Raw genomic sequence first — 24,904 nt, 5'->3', positions numbered from 1 at the left:
CGCCTTACCTTACATTTTTCTACATTTAGAGCTACCTACCATTCATCACACTAACTAGAAATTTTGTCTAGTCATCGTGTATCGTAGTACAGTCGCTCAACTTCAACACCTTAGTCCACAGCAGCTTCATCACCGAACAACCGCAGATTGCAACTCACCATGTCCGTCAGATCATTTACGTATACACTGATCATCCAGAACATCACGACCACCTACCTAATAGTCAATATGCCCACCTCTAGCACGGATAACAACTGCGACGTGTCGTGGCATGGAAGCAATGAGGCCTTGGTAGGTCGCTGGAGAGAGTTGGTACCGCATCTGCACCCTCAAGTTATCTAATTCCTCTAAATTCCGGGGAGGGCTGCAATGAGCTCTGACGTCACAGTCAACCACGTCGCAGATGAGTTCGATCAGGTTCAGATCTGGAGAGTTCGGCGGTCACCACATCAACTGCAACTCGCTGCTGTGTTCCTCCAACCACTCAGTCACACTCCTGGCATTGTGACATGGTGTATTATATTGTTGAAAAATGCTACTGTCGTCGGGAAACATGGTCGTCCTGGAGAGGTGCAAGTGGATAACAACCAGTGTACGATACTCCTTGGCCTCCATTGTCCTCTGTATGATCTTCACTGCACCCATGGATGCCAACGTGAATGTTCCCCATAGCATAATAAACCGCCGCCAGCTTGTCTCCGTCCTCCAGTACAGGTGCCAAGGGCCGTTACCCTGGAAGACCACGGATTTGCGCGCTCCTATCAGCATGGTGAAGATTCAGTGCTCTGCCATGCAACACTCTTTCACTGCGCAAACTTCCACTGCCGATGATCACGTGACCATTTTAGTCACGATCGTTGGCTGTGGAGGCCCATCGTCAGGAGTGTTCGCTGCACTGTGTGTCCACACACAATTGCCCTGCATTGTAACCAGATGTTAGTTCCGCCACAGTTGGCCGCCGGTCCTGTTTTACCAATCTGCCCAACCTACAACGTCCGACATTTGCAATAAGGGGTAACCGACCAAGCCACTAAGTCTGGACGTGGTTTCACCCTGGTTTCGCAACGTGTTGAAGTCACTCACCACAGCACTCCTCGAACACCCAAGTCGTGCAGTTTCCCAAATGCTCGTGCCGAGCCTCCGGGGCATAACGATCTGCCCTCGGTCAAACTCAGACTGATCGCGCGCATTCCTCATTATACACACGGGCAAAACGCTCGCTCATACCTCATGCAGCGTACGTGTGTCTGACTAGCAGTCATTCATGACCGTGTAAGCTGCTATCGCCTGGATGGGTTTATATCGATAGCAGGTCGGTGGTCGTAATATCCTGGCTGATCAGTGTATAGCGGTAGAGTGGTCCTGTCATACTTGCCTGGGGCACTCCCGTCGGTACCTTTGTCTCTGATGAACCCTCGCCGTCCAGTGCCACACACTTGGCTCTATTCCTCAAGAAGTCTTCGAGGCACTCACATATCTTGGAACCTGTTCTTTATGCTCGTACCTTCGTTACAAGGTTGCTGTGTTGTACCGTGTCAAATGCTTCCCGGAGATATGGATATATGGAATCTACCTCTTTCCCTTGAACCATAGTCGTATGTTAAGAGTGATGCACTGCAGTACTATATATAGGTTTACTGACATGCAGCTCGTGTATGGGTTCACTGAATCCAGTGGAAGAGCGACATATCGTTGCTATACTGTACTGTTCCAGCAGAAACGCAGCCACATCACGGCTTACTGTTTCGTCTAAGAACAGTTGTGTTACTGTTGTACAGTACATGTAGTGTGATGTACGTTTTGGTTATTTTGTAAAGCAGGCCTCTTCATAGAAGGTATTTTCACAGAAGCAAAGTCCACTGCTGTAATAAATCCAATAAATCATAATTATAATTTAACTGCTCAACGAACAACCGGAAACCGTCAGCCTCTTATACCAAAATACTCAGATCTCACTGAACAACTGTTGAAGGTTTGTGAGTGGAGTTCTGGTTCAGCCTTTATATAAATACCTTTCTGAATCAATGTAGATTTTTAAAAATGGTTCAAATGGCTCTGAGCGCTATGGGACTTATCTTCTGAGGCCATCAGTCCCCTAGAACTTAGAACGACTTAAACCTAACTAACCTAAGGGCATCACACACATCCATGCCCGAGGCAGGATTCGAACCTGCGACCGTAGTGGTCGCGCGGTTCCCGACTGAAGCGCCTAGAACCGCTCGGCCACACCAGCCGGATGTAAATTTTTACTTTGAAACATTTCAGATATAAAGAAAAAGCTTCCTAACAGTGAAATTTGTATCCACTCTTTAATGAAGTTCCCCTTTTAGAGAACTGCGTTTCTTGCTATTGCTGCTCTTCATATTTGTTGTCTCTATGACAGCTATCATCAGTAACTTGGCTGCCAAAATAGTAAATCACAACGATTACTTTTAGTGTTTTATTTAGTAATTTAATTTCCTCAAATACCCCTGATAGAATTCACCTACATGCCATCACCCCTGTTTCACTTTTGTTGATATTGATCTTATAACACTAATTTGTTCACTGGATTTTCGAAGTCCTTTGCCGTCTGTGACAGAATAGCAACATCATCGACTAACCTCAAAGATTTCTCCTTAGCTTTCTATTTTGTTTACTCAATATGCAGACTGAAAAGTACAGGGGATATGCCATAACCCTCATTCATTTCCATATATTTTAATAACTCGTGTAGTTTCTATGAAAGTTGTAGGCAACCTTTTCTCGCTCTATTTCATCCCTGCTACCTACAAAATTTTGAAATGATGTATTTGAGTTAATATTCTCAATAATTTTCTTTGTATTTAGAAATGCTGTAAATTTTGTGATTGTCTGATCACGTATGTTGTCTAAATATTTCTTTCTCAGTATGCACAAATAGTGTATTTTCATAATTTTGACCCTTATTCTTCCATATCTCTTTGTCTAATGACAGAGATTGTAAGTAGGCTGTTTAGGTTTTTATGTTGGTAACGCCATGTAGCGCTCTGTATGAAAACCACTGATTGTGCTGTGTGCAGTCTACGGCTGGTTTGCATTGTTGGAATTCGCTATTGTAGTGTTGGGCAGTTGGCTGTTAACAGCGTGTAGTGTTGCACAGTTAGAGGTGAGCCGCCAGCAGTGGTTGATGTGGGGAGAGAGATGGCGGAGTTATGACTTTTGAACACTATTACGGTAAATACATCGTTTGTTCTCTATCAAAATCTTTCATTTGCTAACTTTGCCTATCAGTGAGTTAGTGCCTTCAGTAGTTAGAATCTTTTATTCAGCTGGCAGTATTGGCGCTTGCTGTATTGCAGTAGTTTGAGTAAAGAAGAATTTTGTTAGGTAAGTGATTCATGAAAGGTATAGCTTATTGTTAGTCAGGGCCATTCTTTTGTAGGGATTTTTGAAAGTCAGATTGCGTTGCGCTAAAAATATTGTGTGTCAGTTTACTCACAGTCATTTATAATTTTTCTAAGAGGACGTTTCAAGATGTTTCATTCTCTTAGTTTCTTTATAGAATTTCGTTTCGGTTATTTGTATACGTTCACAAATTCTGTGACTGTATTTAACTTCCTTGAAGATTTTCACCCTCTGTGGTACTGTCCAAGGAATGAGTTCCACTTACAAAGCTGGTATATCACGACGGAACGGAACCACGAAAGTAAAGGACAGTCGCTATCGGCCACAGCAGCGAAAATGTAAGCGTAGCCGAGACGCCCTAAGGGAGTTCCATACACAGCCACTGCCGGAGGATTACTCACGTCGATGTGCAGCCTCAGCTCAGTCAATTCGGTAAAAATCGCCTACGACGACAGCTTCGTCTTAATTCATCGGATATGGCTGCGGCCTCATACAACTCTTTTATTTAGTGTGTGTAGCGAAGTAAGTCAGTTTATATGAGATGAGACTATCATTTTGAATTGTATAAAGTAACAACAGTTATAAAATTCACCGCCATAACAAGTATACATCATTCCTGTATAAATAGACTGTTTTCAAGTTAACTATTCTACCTGGCTAGAGTTTTAACAAAGTGATACTATATTATGTGTTTGTTGTAACAATCGCTTGACGTCCTTCAGAAGTAAATCTAGGGTTGGCACAACACTATAGTCTTGGTACAACAATGTAGGCTTGGAACAACAGTCTCCAAAGTCGACCAGGATGCCTCAAGCGTTCCTTTTGCCCTTCACTACAGCCTCAGTTCCTTTACATATTCTGCATCGAAACTACTAATCATTCACAATTTTTCCAATTCATAAAGTTTTTGATTACGTCTTAGTCTGCTGAGTTGTACCAGATTATACACTTCTTTCACTTCAAACTGGTCCTCCTCCTCTTCAACCATGCTGTAAGACTACTTTACACCATTATACAGACTCGAGTCGCTTTGGGGTGGTGATGGGGTCGGGTGGGGATTGGGAGTGGGATGGAACTCTCCAGCCGGAAATTCAAATTCAACCATTCAGTGGTAAACTTAAATTAATAAGACAAATTTCCAGTAGTTAATTACTAATATGCATTGTCCAGTTTCGTCTGACATCCGGCTTTTGTAAAGAACGAACGTCGCAGAAGGGACGATGAAGACTAATAAATGTTTCCTTCCTTCCCACTGTACAAAATATTTATATACTCCATTCACGCAAGTGTTCTTTATTCAGCGGTTAAAGAAGTTTTCCCATACGTACTTCTTAGGCTAACACATCGTGATTTCCGGTTCTTTGAAAGCTGTGTTTGATCTTTCAGTCCGCGGTATCCGTTTATGCTTCGACACCTCTGTTATTACAGGCATCTTCCCTATATCCGTCATTCACTCTGAATATCCTCCTTCGCAGTTTCTGCTAATTTAACTTTTAATTGGTTTACAGTACTAATTTTCTATCTGTTCCTGTACATTTTTGCACTTTCGTCTTTCTCGTCGGTGTCTTTGTTAAACCTACGTTAGTACTTTCTGTCTTAATTACTTCGCTCCTTCCGTATGTTCTAAAATACTTAACTCCGCCCGAACAGGCCATGAAGGCCCAACGGTGTCGACCGGACGCCGTTTCATCCTCAACCCACAGGCGTCACTGGATGCCGATATCGAGGTGAATGTGGTCAGCACACTGCTCTCCCGGCATGTCAGTTTACGACCCCGGAGACGCTACGTCTCAGTCAAGTAGCTCCTCAGTTTGCCTCACAAGGGGTGAGTGCACCCCACTTGCCAACAGCGCTCGCCAGACCGGGTGGTCACCCAAACGCGTGCTAGCCAAGCCCGACAGCGCTTTACTTCGGTGGTCTGTAGCTAATAACCGAACAAGATCACTCAGTAGTAATACATAGGTTTCACATTCTGGAGCAAAGCGATTCAAAGTCCCGTCCGATTATGCTATATAGGTTTTCTTGAGATTTCCCTACACTGCTGAACGCAAATGCTGGGATGGTTCCTTTGAAAACGATACGGCCAATTTCCTTCCCCTTCTTCTCAAATTCAAACTGGTTTCCCGTTTATAACGACCTTGTCAATAGTACCTAAAGCCCTAATCTCCTTTCACTTATACCGAACTACTCTAAGCACCTTCGATCTGACGATGTTTTGCAGTGCGCCTACCGAACCGAGATTCAGACTGCCCTAGCTACATTCAAACACATCCTGCGATTATAATGCTAGCGATTTTAGAGGGGAAACAGAGCAAGTTTTTCTTTCGTCTTTCAGCCTTATAATCTCTTCTTTAATACTGGAAACACTGCAGATCTGTCTATTACACGCTGCAGACTTTACTGCATCTGCGCGGTCTTGGTTACTCGTTATCTAGTGCACTAGAAGTCTCGACGTTTCCCAAGCCACAACTTTTGATCAAAGAGTCTGCTGTCGGCTATATACCTGCCAAAGAAACTTTCAGACAACTTGTGCCGGGCGCAGCTAGTGGCGCGGGGGAACTTTTGAGCCACAGCATGTAAGTTTGACGCAGAGTAATGAGCTCAAGGAAACAAAACCTCAGGTGTTGGTGTTCTGAAGGAAAGTACAAAAAATTAATAACGTTACATCAAGATTGAGACCCATCTAGGTGGCTGATGTCGTAAAAGCACGCCATTGCGATGGTGCTTGAGTCCGAAGTAGACAAAGAGGATTCCTGACCAGGTAGGAGTTACCAGCACTAGAGTCTTATGCTACAAACGTGTAATGTCCGTCTACAAGACCAACGCATGTTTTTCATTGACTTTCCAATACACGGAATAACAGCGTTAAACGCGATTGCTCTCTGCGCAGGTAGATGAGGGTAATACGTGGGCAAGTTCTCTCCTTTTGTGTACTTTTTCAATTTTTATAACCGTACACAAAAATCCTGACACAAGGTTACACTGGTACTCGTGTGAAGCTGCGTCTGTGTTGCTATTAAAAAAAAAATTCGGCAAGTTTAATATGGAAAAGCTTTTGTTTGAAAAATATTTTCTATTTAAGTACGTTTCTTTACATTTCCTTCTTCTGGGTAATTGAAGTTTTCCTGATATAAGGTTATGTGTTGAAATTACCACATGAAATCATACCACTTGAAGTAGGCTATGTTTTACCAAAATGGACATTATCAAATATTACGTAATACTCGGAATCAGTGTTAGTTACAACTGACATTTTAATGTTAATAATTTTTTTAGCACATGCTGCAGTTAAATGGGTGTTGGGTTCTTCTTTTAATCGAAAGTAACAAACTTTTAGTATTACGTCGAACACTTAAAGCGATGATCTGTAGGCTTAATATTTGTGCCGTGTAAGGAGCGAAAATTCATGTAGCGTAAAGTCTGTTAAGTGATTTACTTCTGGTTTTAAGTCTAAAATATACACTATGTGATGAAAAGTATCCTGACACCTGGCTGAAATGCTGGAATTCAATATGATGTTGGCCCTCCTTAACCTCGAAGAGAGATTCCAGTCTCGCAAGCATAAGTTCAGTCAGGTTCTGGAAGGATTCTGGGGGAATGGCACCCCATTCTTCAAGGATTGCTGCACTGAGGAGAGGTATCGTTGTCGGTCGGTGAGGTCTGGCACAAAATCGGCGTTCCAAAACATCCCAAAGATGTTCTATATGCTTCAGGTCAGGACTGTGTGCAGGCCAGACCATTACAGGGATGTTATTGTCGTGTAACCATTCCACCACAGGCCGTGCATTATGAGCAGGTCCTCGATCGTATTGAAAGATGCTGGGGCCATCCCCGAATTGCTCTTCAACAGTGGGAACCAAGCAGATGCTTACAACATCAGTGTAGGCCTGTTCTGTGATATCGCCACGCGAAACAAGAATCGGAGCAAGTCACCTCCATGAAAAACAGGACCACACCATAACACTATCGCCTCCGAATTTTACTGTTGGCACTATTCAGGCTGGCAGACGACTTTCACAGGACATTCGCCTTACCCACCCCCTGCCGTCGGATCGCCACATTGTGTACCATGATTCGTCACTCCACACAACGCTTTTCCACTGTTCATTCGTCCAATGTTTATGCTCCTTACACCAAGCGAGTCGTGGTTTGGCATTTATCCGCGCGATGTGTGGTTTATGAGCAGCCATTCGACCATGAAATCCAAGTTTTCTCACCTCCCACATAACTGTCATAGTACCTGCAGTAGATCCAGATGCAGTTTGGAATTCCTGTGTGATCGTCTGAATAGACGTCTGTCTAATACACATTACGACTCTCTGCACTTGTCGGCGGTCTCTGTCAGTCAACGGGCGATGTCGGCCTGTACGGTTTTGTGTTGTACGTGTCCCTTCGCGTTTCCTCTTTACTATCACATCGGAAACAATGGATCTATGGTTGTTTATGCGTGTGCAAATCTCGCGTACAGACGTGTGGCACAAGTGACACCCAATCACCTGAGCACGTTCGAAGTCTGTGAATTCCGCGGAGTGCCCCATTCTGCTCTCTCAAGATGTCTAATGATTACTGAAGTCGCTGATATGGAGTACCTGGCAGTAGGTGGTAGCACAATGTACCTAATATGAAAAACGTATGTTTTTGGGGGTGTCTGGTTACTTTTGATCAGATAGTGTATATTTCAATTCGTAACAAGTGTGTACGTCACTGCAGGGGTGTCAGTCGAAGAGCGGTATGTGAAGATTGTGGGTTGAAGTTACAATTTGGCGATTGTAGCGTTGAAATGAATGAGAAACTCGATGAGGCTCTCCCACAGAACTGAAAATCTCTGCGATAAAGAACGAATGAATCGCTAACAAGGAAGCGAGAATTATTTCCCTTCAGGCTGAGTTAAATTTCATATAGGTAGGATTCTGGGGTGAAAAGATCCTGGGAACTAGGCTAAGGCTACAAAGTAGGGGAACAGCACTTCAAGTTCGCATTTCACTTTCCATAGTCCAATTAGTCTGACTTGTTACGTGATTTTAGAAGGGAGAACCCTCACCGATCTGTAGAAAACAGTTTTGTGAAGCAGAAACTAACTGTATATCGGCAACAAAAGAGATTAACAAGGCAAGAAAGTCTTGTTGCTAGGTTCCAGCAATTGTTGGGGTAAGGGCCACATGATACAGTACTAATGACCAACAGGGTTCTACATCACAAGTATTAGGAAGCCAGGGGACAGAGAATATAGGTGTGCTGTGTAAGAACTTTGGCGAAGAGGATCAAGTGATCATATTATGTACTGCAGAGAACAACCTAGCTAAAGACAGAAAATACAGAATTAGTTTAGACCTAAACATAACGGGAGTAGCCGCTGCGCATGTGATCTATAAATAGCAAACTAATCCGAATATTTTTCCAACTGAAGCCTTGTAAGATTTCACATATCTTCGTAAGTCATTTCAAATTATTTTACAAAAAGAACAAAAAACAACAAGGGCGACACACTTAGCAACTAAATGAAAACCAATTACAGCTCAGGACAGATCAACTGCAGTATCGCGACAACAAACGGCTATAAGTAACTATTTTACCGGATCACACAGTTTAAATGTTATGCTCTAAACAGTTATTCAGTTAAGCCGCTGTTCATACGTTGTTGGTTTGCCGATGATATTCTGTAGTCTTCGACATTGCCCTTCAGGCTCATTCGGTCCGACCCTCCACGAATTTCTCTCCAGTGCCCGCCTTTTCATCTGGGAGTAGCATTTATAAGCGATGTCCCCAATTGCCGGCCGCGGTGGTCTCGCGGTTCTAGGCGCGTAGTCCGGAACCGTGCGACTGCTACGGTCGCAGGTTCGAATCCTGCCTCGGGCATGGATGTGTGTGATGTCCTTAGGTTAGTTAGGTTTAAGTAGTTCTAAGTTCTAGGGGACTAATGACCACAGCAGTTGAGTCCCATAGTGCTCAGAGCCATTTTTTTTTTATGTCCTCAATTGTTTGCTGGATGTATTCCAATTTCTGCCTTCCTCTGCAGTTTATACCCTCTCCAGCTCCCTCTAGTGCCACGGAAGTTACTTATTCCCTGATGTCGTAACACATGTCCTCCCATCCTGTCTATTCTTCTTACCAATGTTCTCCCCGGAAAAATTCCTCATTGTTTACCCTATCAATCCACTTCATTTTCAACATTCATCTGTTGCACCACTTCCAAAATGCTTCAGTTCCCTTTCGTAAGGGTTTTCCCACGTTTCACTACGATAACATACTGTGGTCCAAACGTACTTTCTCAGAAATATCTTCCTAAAATTAAGGCCTATGTATGATACCAGTAGACTTCTCAAAGGCACGCTCATTGTCTTTTCCAACGTTGGCAGCATAGTGCATCAGAAATTCATTCCCAGGGTCCAGACCGTCACTAACCAGCTCTACTGCCATCATAACAAGGCGTCGGAGGGAGAACAGAACAAAACCGACCGGATGTGTGGCGCGTTAAAAACGGAATGCTGCACGACGACCATGGACCCTGCTACTGCACTCTGTACACACGTGAATCCCCCACCACTACATTATCAGACTTCCGCACCGCCCTACTCGCCAGATTTGGCTCCCGCGGACTTCCGAGTTTCCCAAACCTTAACATAGGAGGCAAAGATAACTATTTCGCCATCAGTGCAGAGAACCAGCGCGATTCGCAGAAGGTGCTTAAAATACTTCGAGAAGAGGATTTGCAGGGCACGTTTCAGCAATGGCTGAAACGCTGGGAGCCTTATATTGGTGTGCGAGGTGATTATTCTGAAACTCGTGTAAACGTAAATAAGTAACAGCTGTATTTTCTTACAAACTGAGACAGCCTAAATTTTTACACCCCCTAGCTCTCGTAGACAATAGAATAATGTGACTGATCTTGGATTACGCAATACAACGATATCATTTCCCATGATCTATTTACGAATATCAGACTATGTTTCTCTGTTAAGTTTTAATGGCTGTGGTTAGCAGTCACATTAAATTCTTTGAAAGGCATCATCGTGTCCTATGACTGATGAAACTATATCCACTATTTCACTTTCGCAGAAATGGTTATTTTCAGGGGTCTACAACAGAATTTAATACTTCAGCGCATGTCTCTTTTCCACTTTGAGCTGTCATGTAAAAGAGCAGTCAGTCAGTTATCAATTTGAAGAAATTACGTTAGGTCACATTTTTTTTTTGTTTGCAGCTACACGTCGTCAGTTCTGGTACACAATCAAGTCACGACACCATAGTGCCTTAGCACACCAGTAGAGGAGGCAAAATAAAATTGCGCAGTCTGTGTTTCTAAGCCGGAAGAGCATTGTGCTCTTCCGGCAGAGATGCCACGGATCACCATCTGTCCCAATTTAGAGAACAGACCCTCGCGTTCTGTGACCAGGTGTTGGCATCCAACCATATAGCGACTAGTGGTGGTTTTACTATCCTTCTCCCTCTTTCCGTACATACTCATGACTGTAGCACGTGAATATTCGACCAACTTCGCCGTTTTCGAGGTACTCGTTCACAGGCTGTGCGTAATAATAATCTGCCCTGTGCCAAGGTCACTTTTCTCAACGGAATTCCCCACTTTCAGCCCAAATCTTTGCTAGGGGGATCCCCAATCCGCGTCTGCTCCTCCTAAATATTTTTGTTACCGCGTCACGTGCCCACAACGCCACCGGGCATCATCCAATGTCGCGATGGACAGAGGTCATAATGTTTTTCTCTTGCCACTGTATAACGATCACATTACGAATATTACACGAATCTGGTTCGTATAAACTAAGCTCGTTTTAACTTAGGAAACACCACAGTCTTTTTTCGGGCTCTTCTAGTATCGTTCCGTCGTTACACTTTTCCCTCTAAGCGACTTAGCGAGTGACTGCGACATCAACGCGCGCGGCGGCCTTTTCCAACCAGAGTGTAGAATTCATTATGGGGTTAGCATTCAGATGCGCACAACATAATTTTTGCCACCAACGTACACTGGCTCAAAAGCTAAAAGGCTCTGTAGTACTTTCGTATGAATGGTGACTGTTGACCCATTCGATTTGTAACTGTTGCAGCAGCTATTGCTCAAAGTTGCTGTTACCGACAAATGAACGTATGAAAAGCAGTGAAAATATGGATGACATGAACACTGTGATACACTTGTCCCCTGTAGTTGACAGCTGTTAATGTCGCTTCCTCGGCGTTTTCAGTGTGCCCTGAGATTGCAAAAGCACGCAGTACTCCAGAGGACACTCCCTACTGGTCATGTGCCGTGTGTGCATTTGCAGCCTCAGGATTCACTCAAAATGACAAAGAACCTGCAGTGGACACGTGTACCACAGGATTAAGGTCATTATAACCTAACATGTCTATTCATATGAGACAGTGAACTCGGTCAGCAATGTCCGCCGGTCGCTGTGGCCGAGCGGTTCTAGGCGCTTCAGTCTGGAACGGAGGTGCTGCTGCGGTCGCAGGTTCGAATCCTGCCTTGGGAATGGATATGTGTGATGTCCTTAGGTTAGTTAGGTTTAAGTAGTTCTACGTTGTAGGGGACTGATGACCTCAGATGTTAAGTCCGATAGTGCTCAGAGCCATTTGAACGTTTTGAACCATCAATGTCCTGAAATATTCTCCTTTATTAGAATTCTGACCAACAAGTGAAAAATCGCAATCTGACCAACTTTGTTTAAGACTTCATCGCGATAAGGAACTTCCTCATTGCGCAGTAGTGTAATTAAAGCGTAATTTAGCGTAAAACAAAGCAAAACGAAACAGAAACCAGTATCCTTACAACAGCTCTGATTTTGCTACTCGATTTCTGTGTCTCCGAATTACACCTTTTCGGTGTAATTTGTTGCAGTGCAGATGTGTTTGCTCTCTGTATACAACACACCTAATACTCTGAAATATTTGACGTAGCGTGATAGCTAATTGTCAAAGTCTTCGTCACTAAAACAATATGCCTTGAAGTTCCAATGCAGCACGAACTTACCTGGCCAGCTTAAAACTTCATTAAAAAAAAATAGTCAGTTTATTCTTTCACTACTTGAAATACAATAAAATTGAAACGATGTTCGTTGTACAACGTAGTTAGTAACTGAACACACGTGCAGATTTAAACATAGTTCACAAGAGTTAAAACAATTTCGTAAGAATTTCAAATTATATGGATGATTAATGTATTAGATGAATACAAACTCTCATGTTTCCCATACTAGAGCTCTTCAGTGGACCACGTGGCTTTCCGTACAAACTGAATACTGATTCTGTTAACTCGAACAGAGAACTAATATAGACCGTGTATATCGCACAGATACATCTGATGTCCCACAAAACATAACTATCCAAATGCAGAGCCAGCCAGCAAACATATCAAAATACACTCCTGGAAATGGAAAAAAGAACACATTGACACCGGTGTGTCAGACCCACCATACTTGCTCCAGACACTGCGAGAGGGCTGTACAAGCAATGATCACACGCACAGCACAGCGGACACACCAGGAACCGCGGTGTTGGCCGTCGAATGGCGCTAGCTGCGCAGCATTTGTGCACCGCCGCCGTCAGTGTCAGCCAGTTTGCCGTGGCATACGGAGCTCCATCGCAGTCTTTAACACTGGTAGCATGCCGCGACAGCGTGGACGTGAACCGTATGTGCAGTTGACGGACTTTGAGCGAGGGCGTATAGTGGGCATGCGGGAGGCCGGGTGGACGTACCGCCGAATTGCTCAACACGTGGGGCGTGAGGTCTCCACAGTACATCGATGTTGTCGCCAGTGGTCGGCGGAAGGTGCACGTGCCCGTCGACCTGGGACCGGACCGCAGCGACGCACGGATGCACGCCAAGACCGTAGGATCCTACGCAGTGCCGTAGGGGACCGCACCGCCACTTCCCAGCAAATTAGGGACACTGTTGCTCCTGGGGTATCGGCGAGGACCATTCGCAACCGTCTCCATGAAGCTGGGCTACGGTCCCGCACACCGTTAGGCCGTCTTCCGCTCACGCCCCAACATCGTGCAGCCCGCCTCCAGTGGTGTCGCGACAGGCGTGAATGGAGGGACGAATGGAGACGTGTCGTCTTCAGCGATGAGAGTCTCTTCTGCCTTGGTGCCAATGATGGTCGTATGCGTGTTTGGCGCCGTGCAGGTGAGCACCACAATCAGGACTGCATACGACCGAGGCACACAGGGCCAACACCCGGCATCATGGTGTGGGGAGCGATCTCCTACACTGGCCGTACACCACTGGTGATCGTCGAGGGGACACTGAATAGTGCACGGTACATCCAAACCGTCATCGAACCCATCGTTCTACCATTCCTAGACCGGCAAGGGAACTTGCTGTTCCAACAGGACAATGCACGTCCGCATGTATCCCGTGCCACCCAACGTGCTCTAGAAGGTGTAAGTCAACTACCCTGGCCAGCAAGATCTCCGGATCTGTCCCCCATTGAGCATGTTTGGGACTGGATGAAGCGTCGTCTCACGCGGTCTGCACGTCCAGCACGAACGCTGGTCCAACTGAGGCGCCAGGTGGAAATGGCATGGCAAGCCGTTCCACAGGACTACATCCAGCATCTCTACGATCGTCTCCATGGGAGAATAGCAGCCTGCATTGCTGCGAAAGGTGGATATACACTGTACTAGTGCCGACATGGTGCATGCTCTGTTGCCTGTGTCTATGTGCCTGTGGTTCTGTCAGTGTGATCATGTGATGTATATGACCCCAGGAATGTGTCAATAAAGTTTCCCCTTCCTGGGACAATGAATTCACGGTGTTCTTATTTCAATTTCCAGGAGTGTAATTCAGAACGATGTCCCTCAACGTGCGCATTTATCACAAGACAGTGCGTCTATACTAAACAGACTGGCACCCCCTTACAGCACCAAGCGGAAGAACGAGGTGTATCGCTTCGTGATCTGGTAAAAAAAAAAAAAAAAAAAAATGGTTCAAATGGCTCTGAGCACTATGGGACTTAACTACTGTGGTCATCAGTCCCCTAGAACTTACAACTACTTAAACCTAACTAACCTAAGGACATCACAAACATCCATGCCCGAGGCAGGATTCGAACCTGCGACCGTAGCAGTCGCGCGATTCCGGACGGAGCGCCTAGAACCGCTCGGCCGCCACGGCTGGCGGAGCTTATCGATGTATACATGAATGCATGGCGTGAAAGGTGTCTAACAGCAGACAACTTCCAAAGCCTCAGCTCTTGCTCGAAATGTGAACAGCCATTTATTACCGAAAGCAGCGTGACGGTTACTGGCTGATGTTTGCAACGTGTGCACTCCGTACAAATTCTACGCAATGGTTCAGACCGCATATTGTTTCAGATGTCGTTCCTATATACAAGACATTTTGACGTTCATTACTGACTATAACGTTCCCCACGACTAGCTTCCCTCCCCACATCTATATCGACATCTATATCATTACTGTGCAGTTCACAAAATCCGCAATAAAGTGCCTGGCAGAGGATTCATCGAAGCACCCTCAAGCTATTTCTTTACCATTCTACTCTCGCGCGTGTGAAAAACGAAGACTTAAATCTTTCCGTGTGAGCTATGATTTCTTTTATTTTATTGAGCTGACTATTTCTCCCTATGTAGGTGGGCTCCACATTCGGAGGAGAAAGTAAGACATTGAAATGTCATCGAAGATCCTACTGGAACTCTTAGCTACTCCAATTCAAGTATCACATCCGTGGTACTCTCTCCCCTATTTCGCGATAATACAAAACAAGTTGCCCTTCTTTTAACTTTTTCGATGTCTTCCGTCAATCGTATTTTGTATGATGCAGGTTGCACCCCGCGTAGCAGTACTATAGAATACGAAGGACAAACGCAGTGTAGGGAGTCTCCTTAGTAGCCCCACTGCATTTTCTAAGTTCGCTGGCAATAAATAACAGTCTTTGTTTTTACTGCAGTTCATAGCCTTTAAATATGTGTGATTTATTGTGTAAAAGCAATTTAGGGAATTCCTTTTAATACTCACGTGAATGGCTCCACACTTTTCCTTATTTACAGTCAACTGCCGCTTTTCACGAAATACAGATATCTTTTCTAAATCACTTTGCAATTGGTTTTGATCATATAATGACTCTGCAAGATGGTAAATGACATGATAATCTGCAGACAATCTGAGAGGGCTGCTCATATTGTCTCTTAAACTGTTTTTGTAGATCGGGAACAGCAAAGGGCCTAAAAAACTTTCGCGTGGGACGCCACATATTACTTCTGTTTTACACGGTAAACTAAGAAATATGACATTTTTGACAGGGAATTGAGAACCAATAGCACAACTGAGACGACAGTCCATAGGAATGCAAATTGATTAGAAGTCACTCGTGAGGAACAGTGAGAAAAGTCGTCTGGAAATCTAAATATATGGAACCAGTTTCACATCCCATGTCAAAAGCACTTATTACTTCATGAGAATAACGTGTTAGTTATGCTTTACAAGAACGATATCTACTGAGTCCATGTTGGCTATTTGTCAATAAATCGTTTTCTTCCTGGTACGTCGTAATGTTCGAACACACTATGTATTCCAATATCTTATTATAAATCGACGTTGGTGACAGGTTTGTATTTCAGCAAATAACTCCTATTTCCTTGCATGGGTATTGGGGTGAGCAGTCCAATTTTCCAGTCTTTACGTTAGGATCTTCCTAGGAGCGAACAGCTGTATCAAATTCCGAAATCTGGAGCTATTGTTTCAACATAGTTTGAAACGATCCTAAATACATACATCGAAAAAAGTTTTGCATCACCTTGGTTCCGGGAGTTCCTGAACCTATACAGAACATAGGAATAGAGGTCAACAAAAACATCATTTCTGGCCTTTTTATTTCTCATGAAATCCACACGTTGCATGTTGTACCACCATTCAGCTCTGCACACTGGTCCCTCTAACACCCAGTAAAACGTCCTCTTGATTTTATGCATGCCTGTATTCGTCATGGCATACTATCCACAAGTTCATCAAGGCACTGTTGGTCCAGATTGTCACACTCCTCAATGGCGATTCGGCGTGGATCCCTCAGAGTAGTTGATAGGTCACGTCATCCATAAACAGCCCTTTTCAATCTATCCCAGGCATGTTCCATAGCGTTCATGTCTGGAGAACATGCTATCCACTCTGCCGGCCGCGGTGGCCTCGCGGTTCTAGGCGCTCAGTCCGGAGCGACGCAACTGCTACGGTCGCAGGTTTGAATCCTGCATCGGGCATGGATGTGTGTGATGTCATTAGGTTAGTTAGGTTTAAGTAGTTCTAAGTTCTAGGGGACTGATGACCACAGATTTTAAGCCCCATAGTGCTGAGAGCCATTTGAACCATTTTTTGCTGTCCACTCTAGTCGAGCGATGTCGTTATCCCGAAGGAAGTCATTCACAAGATGTGCACGATGGGACTGCAATTGTCGTCCATGAAGACGAATGCCATGCCAATATGCTGCCGATGTGGTTGCACTATCGGCATTCACGTATCGTACAGCCGTTACGGCGCCTTCCATGACCACCACCGGCATACGTCGGCCCCACATAACACCAACCCAAAACAGCAGGGAACCTCCCCCTTGCTCCACTGGCTGGACTGGGTCTAGGCCGTTCAGCCTGACCAAGTTGCCCCCAAACATGTCTCCGACGATTGTCTGGTTGAAGGTATATGCGACTCTCATCGGCAAAGAGAACGTGATGCCTGTCCTGTGCGGTTCATTCGGCATTTTGTTGGGCCCATCTGTACAGAGCTGCATAATGTCGTGGTTGTAAAGAAGGACCTAGCCAAGTGAAGGTGAGCATCATGCAGCGTATTGCGCACACTTTGAGTCGTACCACGACGTCCTGTGGCTGCACGAAAAGCACTATTCAACATGGTGGCGATGCTTTCAGGGTTCCTCCGAGCCATAATCCGTAGATAGCCGTCACCCACTGCCGTAGTAGCCCTTGGGCGGCCTGAGCGAGGCTTATCATCGACAGTTCCTGTCTCTCTGTATCTCTTCCATATCCGAACAACATCGCTTTGTTTCACTCCGAGACATCTGGACGCTTTCCTTGTTGAGAGCCCTTCCTGGCACAAAGTAGCAATGCGGACCCGATCGAACCGCGGTGTTAACCGTCTAGGCACGGTTGAACTACAGACAACACGAGCTGAGTACCTCCTCCCTGTTGGAATGACTCCTTCCGCGTGATAGGCGGTGCTCATGCATGGCATTTATATGACATCTCTGAGCAGTCAGAGGGACTGTGCCTGTGATACAACATCAACAGTCAATTTCTGTCTTCACGAGTTCTGGGAACTGGGGTGATGCATTTTTTTTTTATGTGTGTAGTATAGTATCTTGATTGGAGACATTGCCATTACTGTGTGACTAGGAATCTGGCAGTGCTTCTCAATCGCTAAATATCTATGGAACTGTATATACGTCCATCCCCTCGTCCCTCTCTCTCTTTGTCCGTCTCCTCCTCCCCCCCCCCCCCCTCTTTGTCTGTTTCCACAGCTACCCTATCTCATTGTCCATCTCCTCCACCCCCTTCCTCAATCCTACTCCATCTCCTCTTCAATCATTCTCTCTCCATCTGCTCCTTCCCCCTTCTCCTACCCCATTCTCTGACTACCTCCTCTTCCCCCCCCCCTCCTCTCTAACCTTAAGCCTAGTTTATAATAATTGCAAACGAACCTTTGATCATGAAATGAACTCACTTAAAATGAATGGGTAAATCAGTTGGGATAATTAATCTAAGGGGTATGGAAGAGATCTCTCCAGCTACCTGCACTGTGAGGACAGTAGCTTCAGTGACAGTAATTCTCACAATTTTGATGTGTGAACGCGTAAGACTAAAAAGCTTCGGATGAATCAAATTCCATAGCAGTATTCTAATCATCACTCGATAAGCCACAAAAATAACAGTCCACTTTCCTTTTAAAAATGGCTGCGACGAAGAAAACAAAAGGGCACACTGCTCTGTATATGACCTTTGCTTAATATTATACAGCGTGAGTCACAAACTATTGCCACCAAGACCTCCGAAAGTATGATAGGAGCTGAAAAGTTTGTGGGACTGAAGTAGCATGGGTCAACGAGGGCCATAAGATGACGTTTGATTTTTGTTGCTAGGTGGTGTCGCTTCAGAGATATGACAGTCAACTTTGTTTTTATTTTTTTTTTAAATGGGATGCTAATGTTTGGTACTTGTTTTCTGATAGCGGCTATCGAAACGAGTCCAATGGTGTGCAACTGTAAGGTCTTTGAAGGTCAACAAAGGTCACAAAGGTGGCCTGAACGTGTTCAAAGTGATGACCATTGGTATCAATGCAGTGCTGCAATCTTCTTATGGATTTAGTCGTATTACTTATCACATCGGCACTTAGCGAAGCACATGCTCTGACAATTCTCTGTCGCATATCTACAGGTGTAGTTGGAAGGTCCTTATAAACAATGTCTTTTACGAATCCCCACAATAAAAAATCCAAAGGCGAAAGAGCCGGCCACATCTCCTCCGTGTTCAATCCAACGATTTGGGAATTGTCTCTGCAACTCATTGTAGCCATCAGCGAAAAATGTGGCGGACACCCATCGTTTTGATACCACATTCTGTTTCTTCTCCCTGAAGGTATTTCTTCCTATAATAGACCTAAGGTTTCTTGCAGGAGTGTGGTGTACTTCCTACCATGAAGATTTCCTTCGATGAAATAGGGGCCTATGATTCTACCTAGCAGAATCACCGACCATGGTTATTGGTGTGCAACTTGCTGCAGCCAACATGGGTTTACAGTTGCCCAATAATGCATGTTATGCAAATTAACATTTCCATGGTTCGTGAATGTAGCTTCGTCAGTAAATAAAATCAAATTAATAAACGTGACATCCCTCTGAATCTGAAGTTGAGCACATCGGTAAAATTCAGTGCGACACATACAATTGTTGCAGTTAATTCTTGGTGGAGACTGATATGGTAAAGATAATATTTATGTCGATGCAGAACACAGACAACACTACTCTGGCTCATGCCAGATTCCCTTGCGATCTGACGCTAACTAACACAAGGATCTCGAACCGCATTGGCAAGAGTACCAATTTCCGTTTCCTCGTTAGTAACTTTCCTTTGTCGGATATGTTTCTGATGCGTTAAGGATCCAGTTGTTCTCAATTTATCGCACACATATTTAAATGTACGATGTGTATGGCGAGTACGTTGAGGATATCTTCCAGCGTGTAAGTCTCTAGCTCTCACTGAATTTCGTTGGCATTCTCCGTAATTCAGGAGCATATCGACTTGTTCAAAAATGGTTCAAATGGCTCTGACAAGGGAACCTCCCCATCGCACCCCTCTCAGATTAAGTTATAAGTAGGCACAGTGGATAGGCCTTGAGAAACTGAACACAGGTCAATCGAGGAAACAGGAAGAAGTTGTGTGGAACTATGAAAAAAATAAGCAAACTATACAAACTGAGTAGTCCATGCGCAAGATGGGCAACATCAAGGATAAGGCGAGCTCAGTGGCGCTGTGGTCCCATGGTTAGCGTGAGCAACTGCGGAGCGAAAGGTCCTTGGTTCAAGTCTCCCCCCGAGTGAAAATGTTTACTTTCTTCATTTTCGCAAAGTTATGATCTGTCCGTTCGTCCATTGACGTCTCTGTTCACTGTAATAGGTTTAGTGTCCGTGTTTTGCGACCGCACCGCAAAACCGTGCGATTAGTAGACGAAAGGACGTACCTCTCGAATAGGAACCGAAAACATTTTGATCGCAAGGCCATAGGTCAACCGATTCCTCCACGGGAAAACACGTCTGGTATACCCTATACGACACTGGTGACGGCATGTGCGTCACATGAAAGGAATATGTAGTCGACCCACCTAACTTGTACACTTGGCGAATGGGTAAAAAGATTCTTCTACCTTGCCCGATTTAGGTTTTCTTGTCGATGTTATAATCACTCCCAAAACAGTGATGAAAACATAAGAGTTTGTCACATAAACTGCAATAAATGAATGCAACAGTTTCACAGTCGCACAGTTTTCCCTGTGCTCTGTCAAAACATATGTTTTTAACGTTTTCAAATTTTTCCGTGTGTAGACTGTCAAATCCTGCATATGTCCAAGCAATTCTGAACATGTCCTGGAATTTTGGAGAGCGAAGTTGATTATGTGTGAGTACCTGAACTTTGATAATTGTCTGAAAATAAAAAAAAATAAACTTTTCACTCGACGGAAGACTTGAACCAAGGCCCTTTCGTTTCGCAGCTGCTCACGCTAACCACGGGACCACGGCGCTACTGAGCGCGCACTCTCCTTGATGTTGCCCATCTTGCGCATGGACTACTCAGTTTGTATATTTTGCTTATTTTTTTCGTAGTTCCACACAACTTCTTCCAGTTTTCTCGATTGATCTGTGTTCAGTTTTTCACGGCCTATCCACTGTGCCAACTTTAACTAAATCTGAGGGGGGTGCAATGGGGAGGTTCCCTTGTGAGCACTATGGGAGTTAACTTCTGAGGTCATCAGTCCCATAGAACTTAGAACTACTTAAACCTAACTAACCTAAGGATATCACACACATCTATGCCCGAGGCAGGATTCGAACCTGCGACCGTAGCGGTCGCGCGGTTCCAGACTGTAGCGCCTAGAACCGCTCGGCCACTCCGGCCAGCATCGACTTGTTCTTTGAAAAAATACATCATTCACATTCGTTTGATTCGACGATACTAGTCTTACCGTTCCTATTAGTGCTGTATTGCGATACCGTCGAATGGTGTTTACATGTCAATGGCACGTTAGATGGATACGCCGTATTCGGCGAATATTTACTATTTGCACGATATACGAGAGGGAATTGTCACAGCATGTGCTTAGGTAAATGCCGATCTGATAAGGAATACCACTCAATCCATGATAAGAAGATTGCATCACTGCACTGATACCAATGGGCATCACACCTTCTGTAAATGGACGTTCATGCCACCTTTTTGACCTTCATTGACCTTCAAAAATGGCTATAAGCGCTATAGGACTTAACATCTGATGTCATCAGTCTCCTAGACTTAGAACTACTTATACCTAACTAACCTAAGGACATCACACACATCCATGCCCGAGGCAGGATTCGAACCTGAGACGTTAGCAAGAGTTCGGTTCCGGACTGAAGGGCCTAGAACCGCTCGTCCACAGCGGTCGGCCGTTGACCTTCAAAGACCTTACTGTTACACAACATTGGATTCGCCTCGACTGCCGCTATCAGAAAATAAGTAACAAACTATAGCATCCCATTTAAAAAAACAAAGATAACCCTCATATCTCTGACGCGACACCGACTAGCAACAAAAAGCCAACGTCATATTATGGCCCCTGTTGTCCCATGCAACATGTGCCCCACAAACTTTTCAGTTACTGTCATACTTTCGGAGTTATTCTAGATGGCAATAGTTAGTGAAGGAGAAAGAATATATGCGTGGAAGAAACATTTTTGTCTAATGGTTTAAATGCCCTGATGTCTAAGTTAAAACTGACTGCGAGAAACGAAACGATTCTGTACATTTTCACAGTACAGAATTTTATTTCCTGCACTGGTTTTAACACAAAACCTGTACACTGTTCCTTATAAAAATTCATAGCCCATGTCTGTCTCAGTGTTAATAGAGTATCGTGCAACTATCTGAATTAAAAAATGTCAGGAACTCTTCTAGGATATTGCTGCCAACGGTTTCACTTTATATATTCGACATATGTTCATATATTTCAAATATTAAGAAATTATGCAACCAATGTATGTTCGAACGTTTATTAGAGCATTGCGTAAAAGTTTGAAATAAACTGATCAAGAAATTTTCGAGGTTATTGCGAACAAGGTTTCCCGTTATGAGTTACATACATGTTTATGTCCCATATGCTTCCAAAAAAAAATTGTTGCCGATGTTCGCCTGATCCTTCATTAGACTATCATGTAAAAGTTTGAAGTGAAGTGGCTAAAAACTTTTGAGGTTTTTGCTAACAACTTTTGCATTTCATGAAGTATATATACACTTATATTCCACATATGTTGAAGAAATATGTAAACTGTGTCCATCTAAACGCATATTAGAGTGTCTTGTAAAGGTCTGAAGTAAAGTAGTTACGAACTTTTCGAGATTTTTGTTAACAACGTTTCCCCTTCGTGTATTACATGTATATTCACACACCACATCAATTTAAAAGTATGTGGTTTATTTCTGTCCGAAATTTATTGGAGTATAGTGTAATTCTTTCCGATATATTTACTGACAACTTTTCCACATCATGTGTTAGATATATATTTATGTACCATATAATATTAAATATCATTTAGCCTGTGTTCGTCTGAACTTTTATTATAATGTCGTGAAGAATCTGAAATGAACTGACCAAGTACTTCTCGAGAGGTTTTTTGCTAACTACCTTTATGTAGTGTATTATATATACCTTATATATTAAAAATAAGTAGCCTATCTCCATCCAAAAGCTTATTAGAATATCGGGTAAAAACCTGAAGAACATCGGTCAATAACTTTTCAAGATTTTTGGTAACAACATGTGCCGATTGTATCGTCGTCACGTGTCCGACGCCTCTGAATGCTGCTCGCAGGCTTCCCGCGCCAGTGCTACAGTGCGGCGGGACCAGCGCCGCTCTAGTGTTGCCCTCTGCCGACTGCCACGAGGGACGGCCGGAGCCAGCTACGTTTCATTGTAAGCTGTTTTTTGCATTGTTCGGAATCCATTACTTCGTGTTGGTTATAAAAGTTCGGGTTTAAAAAATTATGCTAAGAACTGTTGTACTACGCCTACCTCCTCACCCCCAGCCCTTCCACTTAATGCTACGTTACACTATGGCAGCAGAGCATGGTTGTCGTGTGAGGCCGTATGGGTGTTACGAAGCATATTATTTCTTTTTTTTTTTTTTAATGACAGTCCACTAAGATTGAACTGCGTTATATTTTGTAAGACCGGTAATACTTTGCTGGTGTATTGTTTCAGCATGGTAGCCAGAAAGGTGATGAGGTGTCGAGCCTGCGGAAGGAGGAACTATCGTAAAAAGTAGCCGTAAGGGGTTCAGATACATCGGGCAGTGTGGTCGAGTTAGCGCGGTGGCTGCAGGAAGTTGTTGAACGTCCGCTTGTGCCGCCGCACCTGGAGGAAAGCGAGCTGAGTGACGCCGTATCCTGCATTAAGTGTGCGCTAGACGTCTTACAGTCATTAGTTTCCTACTTCGAATTCAGTGAGCCGTCACGGTCACAGATTAATAAAATGAGAGTTCGGAATATACGCTATACTGTTAGGGCGCAGGATCTGTGTACCGTTAACCCGTCCAACATCCAATGTAAAGAACTGTCTGAACAGTTAAACGCATTATTAGGACGTACCCAGGGATGTTAGTATGGGAGGGAATTATCTCAACCTACCTTAAAATAAGTTGCGAGCGAAGTACCTTCTATTCCTTCTATAAAAGGTACTGATATTTTCGCTAAGTTGCCCTACCCTTTAGAAAAGTTACTACAGGAGGCAAATTCGTTATCATTAGATTCAAGTGATCAAGTATGTACCCCTTACATTTTCTATCTATAGAGGAGAATTTTTTGACTGGACTGTATTCTATCAGATACTGAGTCCAATAGTGAGTGGGGGGCTGTAAAAACTGTTAATGGACGCTAGACGTCGTGGGCTATTGTTTACTACATTTCGGGAGTTGGAAATGGAAATGTCGTGTGACTAGGGCCTCCCGTCGGGTTGACCGTTCGCCGGGTGCAAGTCTCTCGATTTGACGCCACTTCAGCGACTTGCACGTCGATGGGGATGAAATGATGATGATTAGGACAACACAATACCCAGTCCCTGAGCGGAGAAAATCTCCGACCCAGCAGGGAATCGAATCCGGGCTCTGAGGACTGACATTCCGACGCGCTGATCAGCTACCGGGGCCGACTATTTCGGGAGATAATCTGCTATCATTACATGCCCCCCCCCCCCCCCCACCGAGTGCGACATGAAGCTTTTGGTAGGGGATATCTTGAAGTCCAGCAGGATAACGAGCCGTTAGAGAAGTACGTTAAAAGGGTAAAGGATAGTGCCGGAATCATTATGTCTTAATTATAGTGAATCGGAGGTAGTCGAGAATATACTCCCTGGGATGCGTCCTAGCGACCGTTGCAGGGCTCTGTTTTGTGAACTCCCGCAGAGCTTTAGGCAATTAGATTAGTTGATCCATAGCGTACAAGCTCTCGTCTACACCGACCAACAACGGGGTAAGGGTAAAGGTTCTCAACAGCAAGAGCTCGATAACTGTAGCCTCATACGACAGCCGGGTTCCATGGGAGTAAAGTGGTCTGAGTGTAAGAGCAGTGGGCATGTTGTTAGGAACTGTCCTACAGTAAGGTGTTTCAAGTACAAGAATATGGGCCATTGCTGAGAATTTCCCTGAAAAGGGGAAGGACTAGAATTTATGACGGTATTGTAAGAGGGGATCGCGTGGTAGGGAGCTCGGTAGGAGAACTGAAGTGGTTCCCAGCGATAGAGTTCCTTTTGTTTGCGCAGGACTAAATGAGG

This window comes from Schistocerca nitens, chromosome 7 (genome assembly GCF_023898315.1).
Source record: "Schistocerca nitens isolate TAMUIC-IGC-003100 chromosome 7, iqSchNite1.1, whole genome shotgun sequence".
Classification (NCBI taxonomy): Eukaryota; Metazoa; Arthropoda; class Insecta; order Orthoptera; family Acrididae; genus Schistocerca; species Schistocerca nitens.
The sequence above is the reverse complement of the archived record's forward strand: the minus strand, read 5'-3'. Positions refer to the sequence as shown.